Source organism: Somniosus microcephalus, unplaced genomic scaffold, assembly GCF_052327205.1.
Source record: "Somniosus microcephalus isolate GS21.2 unplaced genomic scaffold, FLI_Smic_1.0 unresolved_chr1, whole genome shotgun sequence".
Lineage (NCBI taxonomy): Eukaryota > Metazoa > Chordata > Chondrichthyes > Squaliformes > Somniosidae > Somniosus > Somniosus microcephalus.
The window spans coordinates 57,158,948-57,174,188 of NW_028225179.1; the positions used below are offsets into that span (position 1 = coordinate 57,158,948).

At 47.6% G+C, this 15,241-nt stretch overlaps 1 non-coding gene across 1 annotated transcript; it reads left to right on the plus strand.

Moving 5' to 3' along the window:
- The first annotated feature begins 14,723 nt into the window (after nt 1-14,723).
- Nucleotides 14,724-14,807, plus strand: trnal-uag (transfer RNA leucine (anticodon UAG)). Its single transcript has one exon. It is a non-coding gene; the product is annotated as a tRNA-Leu (tRNA).
- The last annotated feature ends 434 nt before the right edge of the window (nt 14,808-15,241 follow it).

A 15,241-nucleotide genomic window follows, 5' to 3' on the forward strand; every position in this document is an offset into this window, starting at 1 on the left:
TCTAAACACAAGGAATACAAGCCAGATTTATGCAACCTGTCCTCACAATTTATCCCTTTAAGCCCCGGTGTAATTCTGGTGAACCTGTGCTGAACTCCCTCCAAGACGAATACATGTTTCCTGCAGTGCGGTGCCCAAAACTGAACCTCGTGCTTCAGATGGGGTCTGACCAAGGTTCGATTTAACTGAAGCATCACTTGCTCACTTTCGAATTTCAACACCCTTGTGATTAAAAGACACAAACCCATCAACACTTATCCCCACTTTGCGTCTCCTTCCTTGCAACCAACTACCGACCGGTCTCACTAGGTTACCTCCAATTCTGTGCGATCTCACTTTTTTTAATGATCTCTGTGTGAAACCTTATCTGAAACAGGGAAATAACTAACACTGTAATATAGCTTGAGAATATGGGGACCAACATTCCATTGCATCGTGTGCTGACGATATTTACAGTTAAAATTACCCCCGCTGACAGGACTTTGAAGGAAGATAACAATTGGAGATTTTGCTGGACATTACAAGTGCATTATGATCTCAATGAACATATCACTCAAGGAAGATGGCGGACAGGGAGGATGTGATATTGAATTACATTCTGACCTTGATTTGGAAAGAGCAAAACAAATGCTTCAGAAGGAACAGAAAAAGTATTGGACACGTAGAAAGACCAGTGACGCACATAAACCCTGGCTCACAAAGTCAGTAAGTTCAGAATCAGTTAGTGGGAACAACAAACACCGCTTGTAGAAGGGGAACATGGCAAAGAGATATACATTACATTCAACTTTATTTATCTCTGAGAAATGATGGGGACTCTTGGTGCGGGACACCGAGCCACAATGGATTCTGTGAGCTGTAATATTCAGAGAAATACTTATTAAGACAGGAGCGAAGCTTCCAACGGGAGCATTAGGCTGCATTATCCCTGAGATTTGTGAGGGTCAGTGGGACAGTGAGACAACTCACTTCACTATGTCCTTACTGAGTAACATCTTTAAACAGACCTGGCAGAGTTTTAAAACTAATAGCAGAAATATTGGAGTTTGATACCGATCACATTTGTTCAAAAAGCAACCTGGAAGTTTTAGTAGCAGCGGGTGTTGGGAACTCATTCCACTCAATGTGAGATTGCAGTTTCCCAGCTGAAGGGGAGAATTTGATTCCTTGTAACGTAAGAGTTAAAATACATCGGTTTAATACCCAGGGCTCAGTCACACTAAACTATGAATCTGAGCTAGAGGAATGTTATACAGACACAGATTACAGGGTGATATGATCAAAGTGTTTAAAATGATGGAAGGAAGGGAGAAGGTAGATAGAAGCAGATTAGTTCCAGTAAATGATGGGGCCAAGAACGAGGCATCATAGATACAGGATTGAATAGAAGACATTTGGAACATTTGGAAAAGAGCCCGGGAGGCATTTCTTTACAAAGAGACGTGGGAGGCGGTGGAATTCAGTTCCAGAGTTAGTGATTGAGGCAGAAGCTATGATCAGTTTCAGAGTAGAGTGGATAGGTGGATGGAGGAAGAGGTGATGAAGGGATATTGGGTCAGGCTGGTTAAATGTGTTTAAAAATATCTTCTAACTATAATGATCAGAAGGGAAGTAAATATGACTTGGTATCGAGCAGCGGTTTGACCGGGTGGCCAGGCTGGCTGAGAGTTCAGTTGGTGTTATGTCAACATGCAAGTGCATGATCTCAATAATAAAAGTGTCTGGTTAGTATAAATGGACCAGAACTCGGCTTCTAATCGGTGCTGTGGGTAAAATGCGGGTGATGGAATCTGAAACCGATTTTTCAAATGGGGGCTTTGTTTCAGTCGCTCTCTCAGTGCATTGGATTCCCGGTCTGACCTGCTGGAAGGGATGTGACAGGGATGAGCTGCCTCCCACCGGCTCAAGGCAGCACAATGCCCGCCCGGTGGGTGAAGAAGAGTCTGAGAACAGGCTGGTGACTGGTCAGGGGAGAAGATCAGGGGGAGAGTCTGTGTCGCTGCATGGAGCAGAAACCCACCATCGGCATGGATTGTGATCACCAGGAACATTATCCAGCACATTGGTGGAAACAGACCGAGAACAGCGGGAAGATTCTGATTAATGAGACTGAACAAATCACAGTCCTGTCTGTCAGGATTCCCAGGTTTATATCCAGGAGCGGCCGTCAGTGAATTGGTCCCCAGCGGGAGTCAGAGGGGGAGAAACTGGAGCATTTTGCAACACAGTGAATGTTCAGTAAAACACAGTCCTTGTCAGATATTACCCAGTGTTACCGGAAAGAAGGGGAAGAGAGTAAAGCTGTTCGGCCATGGAAACAATGGAATTAAAATAATCCATTGAATCACACACTGCACAGGTTCTCAGTTAAAACGGAATAATTTGAAAAACATTAAATGAAGAATATTAGCTGTAATTTTTATGGGGGTTTAAAGAACATCAAAATTCAACAAGTGCTCAGTCAATGAACGAGGGAGAGTGGGAAATACAGTCAATGAATTCCTGCCTTTAAATTGAATTGTCGAAAAAACAGTGAAAAAAGGACAGTTAAGAGCAGGAACACAGTTAACCCGGATACACAACTTTAGTAATGGAATATAATCACTTACCGGGGATTCCAATGGATGCTATAATCGGATAGTAAATCATTACTACCTGCATAACTGGCGGTAACTTCGTAAATGGATACGCGGTTAAGGGAACTCTCATTCTGTTTGAGAAGTGATGGTGACTCTTGGCACTGGACACAGGGCTCAAATGAATCTCTGAGATGAGAGATTAAGAGAGACCCATTATTTATAATTGAATGACACTTCCCGTGGGATCAGGAAACAGCAGGAATATTGAAATTACTTCCAGTCATTTGGGCAGCACGTCAACACCCTTCACTGTAACGTTTGTGCTGCACTAATTATCTCCAAATTGATATTACAAGTGTTTTGAAATGAAACCGCCCAAAGATTGGAATAATATTTTGCTCACATTTCTACCTGTCAATGTACTGAAAGCCGGGCTCTGACGGCATCGCTGCAATACCTTAAACAGAAGCAGCTTCAGGTTCCCCTCTGTGATGTCACACAGTTCACTCCTGTCGATGCACCAACTGAATTCCCCCAATTCTCAAACATCTTCCAATGTTTACACCGCTCCCGGCGCTCCAAACTCAACCCTTTGAATGTAGGAGTTTAGGCTGGCAATTGAATGAGAAATGTTAGTATTTACAACGGGAAGAGTTCGGGCTTTGCCCCCTCACCTGGAATAAATTCAATCTAAAATCTCAGGTAGAAAAATGTAACCATGGACAGGGGCTCGAAAAATCCTGGATTTCACTGAAATCCACAGTCTATAAAGGTTACATGTGATGTTAAAACAGAGCCCTTTCAGTTTTAAGCGGGCTAACCCAGGTAAAGGGTACTGTACAATATTGAAATAGGGTGGGCCACATTTGGAGCAGAATCGCTGTGGAAATCTCCATCCCCCAGGTTTCTGTTTCTGCTCAGTTCATTATTTTCTATTATTATCCATTCCCTGTAGTTTGACTTTGATCTTTCCAGTGATAATATCGAAGGTCAGGCCATGGAACACAGGTGCATTAAAACCAGGAGTAAGTCATTCAGCGTCTCGGGCCTGCTCCGCCATTCAATTTGATCATGGCTGATCTGCAGCTCAGCTCCGTTTCCCCAGCTTTGCTATTTAACTCTTCATTTCCTCACCTTACAACAATGTCCCTATCACAGCCAATGAAAGCTCCAAATGATCCAGAGCATCCACAGCTCTTTTGGGGGTTAGAGTTTCAAATTTCCGCCAGCCATCGTGTGAAAAATTGCATCTTGATTTCGCTCCTGAATGACCGAACTCTAGTTTTAAGTTTATTGCATAGAATTACATAAAATATACAATAAACAGGCCATTCGACCCAACTGGTCCATGCCGGTGTTTCTGCTCCACTCGAGCATCCTCTCACCCCATCACCATGGTCTTCTAGTTATTTCACCCTCAGGCCTTTATCTTTCTTCCCCTTAAATGCTTCTATGCAATTCTGCTCAACTAATGCTTGTGGCAAAGAGTTCTACAATATGTCCCCTTGTTCTTCTCCATGCTTGCACCAGAGGGAATTGTTTCCCGCTTTCTATCCTATTAAATTGTTTGACATTTTAAGCACTTCTTACAGATCAGCCATGAATCTCCTTTACTCAAGGGAATGCAAGCCATATTTTTGCATCCTGTCCTCGTAATTTAAGCCTTTTAGCTCAGTTATAAATCTGGTGGATCTGCGCTGCACCTACTCCAAGGCCCATATATAACCAGTGAGGGCCTCGGGAGTCGGGGAAGAAAGGAAGACTGGAGAATGAGATTAGAGGCAGAGGTTGGGAACTCGGGGAAAGGTAGTGGCAATGGGGGCCGGTGGATGAGGAGATTGCGGAATGGGGGGTCATATGGAGATTGGGGGTCAGACAAAGAGGGGATATGGGGGCCAAGGAGAGGGCAATGGGGTCAGAGAGAGGGGGAATGAGGGTCAGCAGCAGGTAAATGGGGTCAGAGAGAGGGGAATGGGCACAGCAGCAGGTAAATGGTGTCAGAGAGAGGGGGAAGAGGGTCAGCAGCAGGTAGATGGTGTCAGAGAGAGGGGAAAGAGGGTCAGCAGCAGGTAGATGGTATCAGAGAGAGGGGGAAGAGGGTCAGCAGCAGGTAAATGGGGTCAGCGAGAGGGGAATGGGCTCAGCAGCAGGTAAATGGGGTCAGAGAGAGGGGGGAAGAGGGTCAGCAACACGGAAATAAGGTCAGAGAGAGGGGGAAGAGGTCCAGCAGCAGGTAAATGGGGTCAGAGAGTGGGTGCACATGGTCAGCAGCAGGTAAATGGGGTCAGAGAGAGTGGGAATAACGTCAGCAGCAAGTAAATGGGGCCAGTGTGAGGGGGGAAGACGGTTAGCAGCAGGTAATTGGGGTCAAAGAGAGGGGGAAGAGGGTCAGCAGCATATGAATGGGTCAGAGAGAGGGGGGAGAGGGTCAGCAGCAGGGAAATGGGTCAGAGAGAGGGGGAAGAGGGTCAGCAGCAGGTAGATGGTGTCAGAGAGAGGGGAAGAGGGTCAGCAGCAGGTAAATGGTGTCAGAGAGAGGGGGAAGAGGTTCAGCAGCAGGTGAATGGGGTCAAAGAAAAGGGGGAAGAGGGTCAGCAGCAGATAAATGGGGTCAGAGAGAGGGGGAAGAGGGTCAGCAGCAGGTAAATGGTATCAGAGAGAGGGGGAAGAGGGTCAGCAGCAGGTAAATGGGGTCAGCAAGAGGGGAATGGGCTCAGCAGCAGGTAAATGGGGTCAGAGAGAGGGGGAAGAGGGTCAGCAACAGGTAAATAAGGTCAGTGAGAGGGGGAAGAGGTTCAGCAGCAGGTAAATGGGGTCAGAGAGAGGGTGCAGAGGGTCAGCAGCAGGTAAATGGGGTCAGAGAGTGTGGGAATAACGTTAACAGCAGGTAAATGGGGCCAGTGTGAGGGGGGAAGAGGGATAGCAGCAGATAATTGGGGTCAAAGAGAGGGGGAAGAGGGTCAGCAGCAGGTGAATGGGGTCAGAGAGAGGGGGGAGAGGGTCAGCAGCAGGTAAATGGGTCAGAGAGAGGGTGAAGAGGTTCAGCAGCAGATAAATGGAATCTGAGCGAGGGGGAAGAGGATCAGCAGCAGGTAAATGGGGTCAGAGTGAGGGGGGAAGAGGGTCAGCAGCAGGTAAAAGGGGTCAGAGTGAGGCGGAAGAGGGTCAGCAGCAGGCAAATGTGGTCAGAGAGAGGGGGAAGAGGGTCAGCAGCAGGTAAATGTGGTCAGAGTGAGGGGGAAGAGGGTCAGCAGCAGGTAAATGGGTCAGAGAGAGGGGGAAGAGGGTCAGCAGCAGGTAAATGGGGTCAGAGAGAGGGGGAAGAGGGTCAGCAGCAGGTAAATGGGTCAGAGAGAGGGGGAAGAGGGTCAGCTGCAGTTAAATGGGTCAGAGAGAGGGGGAAGAGGGTCAGCAGCAGGTAAATGGTGTCAGAGAGAGGGGGAAGAGGGTCAGCAGCAGGTAAATGGGTCAGAGAGAGGGGGAAGAGGGTCAGCTGCAGTTAAATGGGGTCAGGGAGAAGGGAAACTCCAGAGGGCTGTGGATGCTCAGTCGATGACTATCTTCAAGACTGAGATCGATAGATATCTGGACACTAAGTGAATCAAGGGATATGGAGATCTGGAGGGAAACTGAAGTTGTGGTGGAAGTTCAGCCATGATCTTATTGTAAGGCGGAGCAGGCTCGATGGGCTTTATGGCCTACTGCTGCTCCTTTTTCTTACGTTCTTATGAAACGCGGCAGCCAATTTGTGCACTGCAAGCTCGCACAAACGGCAATGTGATAATGACCAGATAATCTGTAGTTTTGAGTGGATTGAGGGATAAATATTGGCCATGTCACCGGTTAACTTCCCCGCTCTTTTTCGAAGTAGTGCCGCATATGATCTTTTACGCCCACCTGATAGAGCAGACGGGGCTTGGGTTTAACGTCTCAGCTAAAACACGGCTACTCCGACAGTGCAGAACTCCCTCAGTGCGGCACTGGAGTGCTCCAGTCTCTGAACCAATATCTTTCTGATTCAGGGTGTCACCAACTGAGCCACGGCTGACACCCGGCCTCCCTGAAGGCCCGCTTCATTGTATCGAAACGGAGCTGGAGCTTCCCGGATTGTTGGAACCGACAGGTTGCAGGTGTCCTGTTGAGTGAAAGAATCTCTCTGAAAAGAGCGGGAAGACAACTGGGGAAATTAAAGGAAGTAGTGAATTAGTGACCTGCCAGACTTCCAATCCGGGAATGATGGATTGAACCAAATATAGGAAAGAAGGAACTCTACAGGTACCTGTTCGGTAATTCTTCAACATCGTAAAACCAGCCCTAATAATTCTCCCGGTGTCCTGGCCGGTATTTCCACCTTACATTAATTTCACAGAAACTTTGACTATAAATCAGACAATAGTCAGATGAGGGCAGCGTGAATCTACATTTCAGCTGAATGTATTGTCATCTATTGTGTTTAAAGTTATCTCACACTATTTATATAATGGGGTGCACAGTTAAGATGAAGAGGGCCGTCGGACTGTGGATTCCACCGCGGCTGCTGCTCAACAATAATTGCCTTCAGTGTGTACAGTGAGCAGAAAGGAATTGCTGCTGTTTCTTCACATTTCCCACTGCACTCATTGTCATTCTGCTTTAACAGAACGAGCTTGGATCTCCGGATATATTTAAATATTAAACCTCGGGGCTGATAGAATAATAATACAATAATATGAACATCATGCATTTTCAATGGAGAAGTGTTTTCCACCTGCCGTGAGCAGAGAGCTTGGTGAAGACAGCGTTGGGTGAATGTGCTAAACTGAGTGGTGATGGGAAGTTGGTGAGAGTGGGACTTCGGAGCAGAGGGGAAAGGAGCTGCTCAGTAACTTAAATCAAGGAACAACAGTAAATACACGAAAATAATCTACCTAATTAGATCTAGGGATAAAAATAAATTAACTAAGTTCAGGATAGCAACATTAAAGGAATCTGAATTGCATTAAATAATAATCGGATGTACATCATTAATTAAATAATAAGTAGGAGTAAGGGGTGCTAAACTAATATATGTAGAATAATAGAATAGAGTCATAGAAGTTTACAGCAAAGAAGGGGCCATTCGGCCCATCGTGCCAGTGCCTGTTCTTTGAAACAGCTGTAACATTTTAACCCAGACCCCAGCGTTTTACTCTTAACCCTGGAAATCAGTTCCCTTCAAATACATATCCAATTGTAATCAAGATCAAGGGGCAGCTGAGAACCGTTGCCTGCAATTCTTGTGGCATTTAGCAGCTCCAGAAAGTGTCCCGTGTCCTGGACAACCACGTGTGCAGGAAGAGCCCCCAGTTGCTCGAGCTCAGGGTTTCTAAGACTGAGGAGCGGCGGGAGTCACTGCTGGGCATTCGGGAGGCTGGCAATTCCCCGCAGAAAAAGTTGCAGGAGGTGGTAACCCCGCAGCTATAGAGAGTTCAAGTGGGGAGTAAGTGGGTGGCCAACTGGCAGGTTAGGAAGAGGTAGGCCGTGCAGGAATCCCCCGCGAATCTGGCTCTCCCAGCCCGGTTTTCCGTGCTGCTACCGGTGACGGTGATGACACCCCGGGGGAGTGCATCCTAGAGTAAAGAGGTTGGTGAAGGGAGAGTAGGGTGAATCTGCTAAACGGCTTCGTGGGGCAAATGGCTGCACAGGGGGCGCAGCAAAGTGAGCACATTCAGTAGTCCTTGTGGATTCGATATTCAGGGGGGATAGACAGGCGTTACAGCATCAGTCGTCGTGATTCTCGCAGATTGTGTTGCCTCCCTGATGCCAGGGTGATGGACATCACTGATAGGGTGCTTAACATTTTGCGAGGGGCATATGAACAGCCAGCAGCCAGGATCCATGTCGGAACCAATGACGGAGATAGGACACGGGCTGTGGTCCTACAGGCACATTTTCCAGAGCAAGTTAAACTGCAGGGCCAAAAAAGGTAGTAATCTCTGGATTACTCCCAGTGTCACGTCCTGGAGCATATAGGAGAAGTAAGATAAGACATGTTAACGTGTGGCTGGAGAACTGGTGCTGATGGGATGTGTAAGACGCTCTGATTGTCTGACAGTTTATAGAGTTTAGACTCATGGAACAGACAACACAAAACCCAATGAATCTGTGAAACTTGTTTTACTTAAAAATCCACAAGAGGTTACAAGTAATTAGCAGAATACAAAAAGTACTCAATTCATGTACTTATCACGAGCAAGTATCTAAAATCATTTACTTTAAGCTCAGGTGATTAAAAGCAAACTCACATGCATACAACACCTGGTTGGGCATTGGAGCCAGAGGAGCAGTGGGTGAATGGTTGGGAATTGGAGCCGGGGGGCAGTAGGTGAATGGTTGGGCATTGGAGCCGAGGGGAGGCAGTGGGTGAATGGTTTGGTATTGGAGCCGGTAGTCCCTGGGTGAATGGTTGGGTATTGGAGACGGGGGGCAGTGGGTGAATGGGTGGGTATTGGAATCGGCCGTGGGTGAATGGTTGGGTATTGGAGACGGGGGGCAGTGGGTGAATGGTTAGGTATTGGAGCCGGGGAGCAGTGGATGAATGGTTGGGAGTGGAGCCGGTAGTCCATGGGTGAATGGTTGGGTATTGGAGCCCGGGGTCGTGATTGTGTATTGGAGCCGTGGGGGCAGTTGGTGTATGTCTGGGTACTGGAGCTGAGGGAGAAGTGGGAGAATGGTTGGGTACTGGAGCTGGGGGGCAGTGGGTGAATGGCTGGGTATTGGAGCTGAGGGGGCAGTGGGTGAATGGTTGGGTACTGGAGCCAGGGGGCAGTGGGTGAATGTTTGGGTATTGGTACCGGGGGGCAGTGTTTGAATGCTTGGGTACTGGAGCTGCGGGTGCAAGGGTGGTGCAGTGGGAGAATGTTTGAGTAATGGAGCCGAGGGCCGGGCGTGGGGCATTGGGGGAATGGTGGTGTATTGGAGACGAGGGCCAATGGTTGGTTATTGGTGCTGGGGGCAATGGTTGGACATTGGAGCTGGGGGCAATGGTTTGGTATTGTTGCTGTGGGGGAGCTGTGTTTGTGTATTGGATCTGGGGGGCAATGGTTGGGCATTGGAGCCGGGGGCAATGGTTTTCTATTGGAGCCGGGGACAATGGTTGGGTATTGTAGCTGTGGGTGGAGCTGTGTTTGTGTATTGGATCTGGAGGGCACTGGTTGGTATTGTAGCTGTGGTGGGAGCAGTGTGTATCTACTGGAGCCGGGGGCAATGGTTGGGTATTGGATCTGGGGGGCAGTGGCTGGGTATTGTAGCTGTGGTGGGAGCAGTGTGTATGTATTGGAGCCGGGGGCAATGGTTGGGTATTGGAGCTGGGGGGGGTGGTGCACTGGTTGGGTATTGTAGCTGTGGTGGGAGCTGTAGTTGGGTATTGGAGCCGGGGGGTAATGGTTGGTATTGTAGCTGTGGTGGGAGCAATGGTTGGGTATTGGAGTTAGTGGGCAATGCTTGTGTATTGTAGCTGTGGTGGGAGCAGTGGATAGGTATTGGAGCCGGGGGCAATGGTTGGGTATTGGAGCCGTGGGGCAATGGTTGGGTATTGGAGCTGTGGTGGGAGTAGTGGTTTCGTATTGGAGCCGGTGGCAATGGTTGGGTATTGTAGCTGTGGTGGGAGCAGTGGTTGGGTATTGGAGCCGTGGGGCAATGGTTGGGTATTGTAGCTGTGGTGGGAGTAGTGGTTTGGTATTGGAGCCGGGGGGCACTGGTTGGGTATTGTAGCTGTGGTGGGAGCAGTGGTTGGGTATTGGAATCGGGGGGCTATGGTTGGGCATTGTAGCTGTGGGGGGAGCAGTGGTTGGGTATTGGAGCCGCGGGGCATTGGTTGGGCATTGTAGCTGTGGTGGGAGCAGTGGTTGGGTATTGGAGCCCCGGGGCATTGGTTGGGTATTGTAGCTGTGGTGGTAGCAGTGGTTGGGTATTGGAATCGGGGGCAATGGTTGGGCATTGTAGCTGTGGGGGGAGCAGTGGTTGGGTATTGGAGCCGCGGGGCATTGGTTGGGCATTGTAGCTGTGGTGGGAGCAGTGGTTGGGTATTGGAGCTGTGGGGCAATGTTTGGTTATTGTAGCTGTGGGGGGAGCAGTGGTTGGGTATTGGATCCGCGGGGCATTGGATGGGTATTGCAGCTGTGGTGGGAGCAATGGTTGGGTATTGGAGCCGGGGGGCAATGGTTGGTTATTGTAGCTGTGGTGGGAGCAGTGGTTGGGTATTGTAGCTGTGCTGGGAGCAATTATTGGGTATTGAGCCGGGGGCACTGCCAGGTGCAATATGATGGCCATTGATTCCTTGGCTGAAAGTGAAGAAAAGATGCAACGGCAGCTTGAAGGAATGTTGCTAAAGGAGAACCAGATGTTCAAGGACCAGGGAAGGGAGATTAGACAGGTGTTGTTTTCAGTGACGGACCGACTGTCCAATGAACATAAATTGCAGGCCAAAATTAGTGCACCATCCAAGTGGATGCTCAGGCTAAAGTGACGCCTCAAACGGAGTTGCCTGTAGCATGTATGGGATATTCATTCTTTCCCCCAATACACCAGGGATTGGATGATATCAAGAACAACCTAATCCCCAACTTTGTGACAAATAAACAGCTGGCAGAATGGAAGGGGTCGACGTCACACTTTCCATTTGTGAACTCAGGAGGTTGGGCAGAGTCTGGGCTACGTCTCACCCGTGCCATGGTAAACTGAAGGGTCTGGGAGGAATCATTCCTTCCCTGACAATGAAAGCGCCCCATGGATCCATAAAAGTATGGTCAGTAGAATCAGTTCTGATATTGGAGGAGAAATTGCATTATGAATATCAACCTTTCCCACCGTACATGGTTCAAGTAAATGAAGGAAGGACAGCGACAGACACGGCAGGAAGTTCTTTAATCAAAGGATGTGTTGATATCACCTCAGAGAAGTTAATGAAACACTATGCGGGTTTTGTTTGGAATAAAGAAACTCTAAATTGCTGGCACAAGAGATAAACTAATGCTAGTTGTGTCGCACAGGGGCGCTATTGTGTCACTATGGCCGCAGCCTCTGTGAATACGGACCCCTCACCTGCCCTGTCACGCACTCCTCTTTCTGCTTTGAACCAACCCAGGTCACCAAGATAGTTCATGAGATCCTGATACCAGTGACCAAGCATGATGTTACTAACATCACAGTGCACGGTGATATGCTCTCAGACACTGACAAAATATTGATTGGATTTGGATATCCGCTGGATGCCCCTTCTCACCCCACGCACGACACTAAAACTAAAAGAGATTATAGAACGAACCGAGATCTCAGTAAAACACCTGCACCAACTACACCAGGAAAATGAAAACCTGCTAACAGAGCTAGAGGGAGTGGGAAGGAAATCAAGGTGGCATCAGGTCAATAACATCTCGATACACCCGTTGTTCAGAATTATTTCACAACTGTTAATTCTTTTCCAATGCCGTCTACTGGTCCTGGTCCTCATTGTGTACGTATTGCTTCGACAAAGCCTTACACAATTGAAGAGGCAAAACAAGGAGCCGGGTCAGCAGAGAGCTCTCCCAAGCCTGGAGTGCGGGGGAACTCAGGAATAATTATCAACCAATCAAATAAGACCAAAGGAACCCTTGGAGCCGTGCAGATATGTTCGGTGTGCTGACATCAATGTAATAGTAATCGACTGTATACTCCAAGCAGAGCAACGGAAAAGACAGAAAGAAAGTTAATTGGCTCAGAGTGATTTCTCAAATTCTGGGTCTAAAGGGGGGAAATGTTAGAATGATTTAAGATGATTTATGTTAGAATGCTTTAAGATGATTCACTGGTCCAACTATCCCAGCGTCCGTTCACTTAGGTTTGCATTATTATGTCAACATGGGAGATCCAAGCATATTCAACAGTAACTTTCAAAAGTGAATTGAGGTGTTCCGCAAAGCAATCACACAATCTGTGTGTGGTCTCCCCAATGTAGCAAAGTCTGCAGCAATTTGAGTTTACTAAATTGCAAGAAGAAAAGTAAGCCGTTGTTTCACCTGGAAGTTGTGTTTGGGTCCCTGGACAGTGAGAAGGGAGGAGGTGAAAGGACCGGCGTTGCATCTCCTGCACTTGCACGGGAAGGTGCCGTAGGAAGGGGAAGGGGTGGTGGGGTGATAGATGAGTGGACCAGAGTGTCGCAGAGGGAGCAGTCTCTTCCGAATGCTGAAAGGGGACGGGAGCAGAAGATGTGTTTGGTGATGGGATCACGCTGGAGGTGGTGGAAATGGCGGAGGATGATCCGTTGAATGTGCAGGCTGGTGGGGCAAAAGTTGAGGACAAGGTGAACCCTATCGTGCTTCTGGGAGGAAGAGGAATGGATGAGAGTAGAAGTGCAGGAAATGGAATGGGCACAGTCGAGAGTCCTGTCCACCATGGTGGAGGGGATTCCTCGGTTGAGGGAAAAGTAAAACATTTCGGAAGGTGGCATCATCAGAAGAGATGCGATGGAGATGGAGAAACTGAGAAAAAGGAATAGAGCCCTTACAGGAATCAAGGTGGGAGGAAATTTCGTCAAGTTAGCTATGGGAGCAGATAGGCTTATTTGGTTCACGTGATTGGATTCAAAAGAGTATTAGTTCAATGTATGTTCAATACAAGGTCAGCCAGGCGGAGGAGGGGCTGGTGGATGGTGACTGTGTTGGCCTCCGTTCAAGGAAGAAGCGGAGGGCCCTCCTGCCATCCTGGTGGCTGATGGAGGTGTAGAGGGAATGGACGCCCATAGTGAAAGGGACATGGTGAGGACCAGAAAACTGGAAAGTATCTGTTGCTGTTTTTTCCACAGCAGCTTTCAAATCACTGGCATTATCAATGGATTGGTATGTTGATGTGAAAGAAATTTGTTGAATTGTGTACAACTGCGTGTCGCTGTATAAATCAGCAGGGCGTTTGAAAGATTCGTGTTAAAGATCGAGGGTACGTCAGTTCGTGTCGTTTCGAGCACTGCTGCTGGTGGATGTGATAATTCGTCCGGGAATTGTAACCATTGGAAAGGAAGTTTTAATATTTATATATCACATTTCCAGGCAGCATTCCTACATTCACAGCAGGCGCTCTGCCGATTGACAGAAAATAGAAACAGGAGTAGGCCATTTAACTCTTCGAGCCTGTTCCGGCATTCAGTGAGATCATGTCTGACCTGTATCTTAACTTCACCCACCTGCTTTGACTTCTAATCAATCCCTATCTTGTCTAACAGAAAACTATCGACCTGAGCTTTACATTATTAATTAAATTGGCAAAAGAACGCGAGGTGAGATGAGATTGTTTTATTACTCAGACGATGAGATTGTTTTATTACTCAGAGGGTAGTTATGATCTGGAATTCACTGTCTAAACTGTTGGTGGAAGCAGATCTGATCGCTGATCCAATAGTGACTTTCAGAAGGGAATTGGATAAATACTTGATGGCGAACAATGTGCAGGGCTGTGGGGTAAGTGTGTCATTCTATGGTTCTATGATGCAACAATCCTCTCCCTCAGTGACCTTGTGTTTTCACCAGTAAACCTCAGGTCACGGTTTTAATTCCCGTCTGAGCCGGCAGCGACTTTCTCACCTTTAATGTGATGTTTCTCTTTTTCTAGCTCTATGATTCGCTCTATTTCTCTCTGTTTCTGTCGGTCTTACCATCTGTCAGTCTCTCTGTATGTCTCACTCAGCCTCAGTCACTTTCTGTAAGCTTTTCTAATTGGGTCTCTGTTTATCCCTCCAACTATTACGTTCTCTCCGTCACTCTCTCCATCGCTCCCCCACATCATTTTACTCTGCACCTTATAATATAACCCTTAAAGTGCTGGCTCAGTTTAGAGCTTGCTGATCCTGAGTGTGTGACGTGCATTTTAACATTTTTCCTTCAAAGGTGTTCGGTGTTGACGGGAGGTTTCCATGTTCTGTGGGCTAAAGCCGAGGGTTTTTTTGTCTAGTTATGACCGGTCAGCTCAATTCGTTACTTGCCCAGCTGCTGTGCTTTTCAGTTTAGCTGTTCACCGTCTGTAGTTTTAGAAAATGTCTTTATCCTCTCACATTTTCAGATTATGCTGACGTGTAGTTTGCTCTGCACTGAAAACTAAACTTAGTCAGCAAGGGATTTGTCGAATTTTCAAGCACTGCGAGGCTGGGCTCCTATCACCAGGTTGGCCGAGTGGTTAAGGTGTTGGACTTAGAATCTAATGGACGTGTGTCTGCGTGGGTTCGAGCCCCACTTCTTGGTTAAATGCTCAGGCAAAGAAGTTGAAAGTAAAACGCTTATGATCTCTGCAAAAGATGGTGTCATATTTATAATTCACCCTTCAAGACAGCGTTTCTTCATTTACAATTGCTGTACTAAACATAGGAACAGGAGGAGGCCATTCAGCTCCTTGATCCTGCTCGCCATTCACTGAACTTCTGTCTGAGCTGTGTCTTAACTCCGTCCAGCTGCTTTGGCTCCAGATCATTTTAACGCATGTCTAGGAAAAACGTACCCATCTCAGATTAACATTATTAGTTGAGCTGGCATATACTGCTATTTTGTGGGAGAGAGTTTCACACTGCTACCAACCTTCACGTGAAGAAATGCTTCCTAACATCTTTCCCGAATGGCCTGCCTCTGATTTTACGATTATGTACCCGTGTCCTAGATTCCGCCACCAATGGCGAAAAAAGG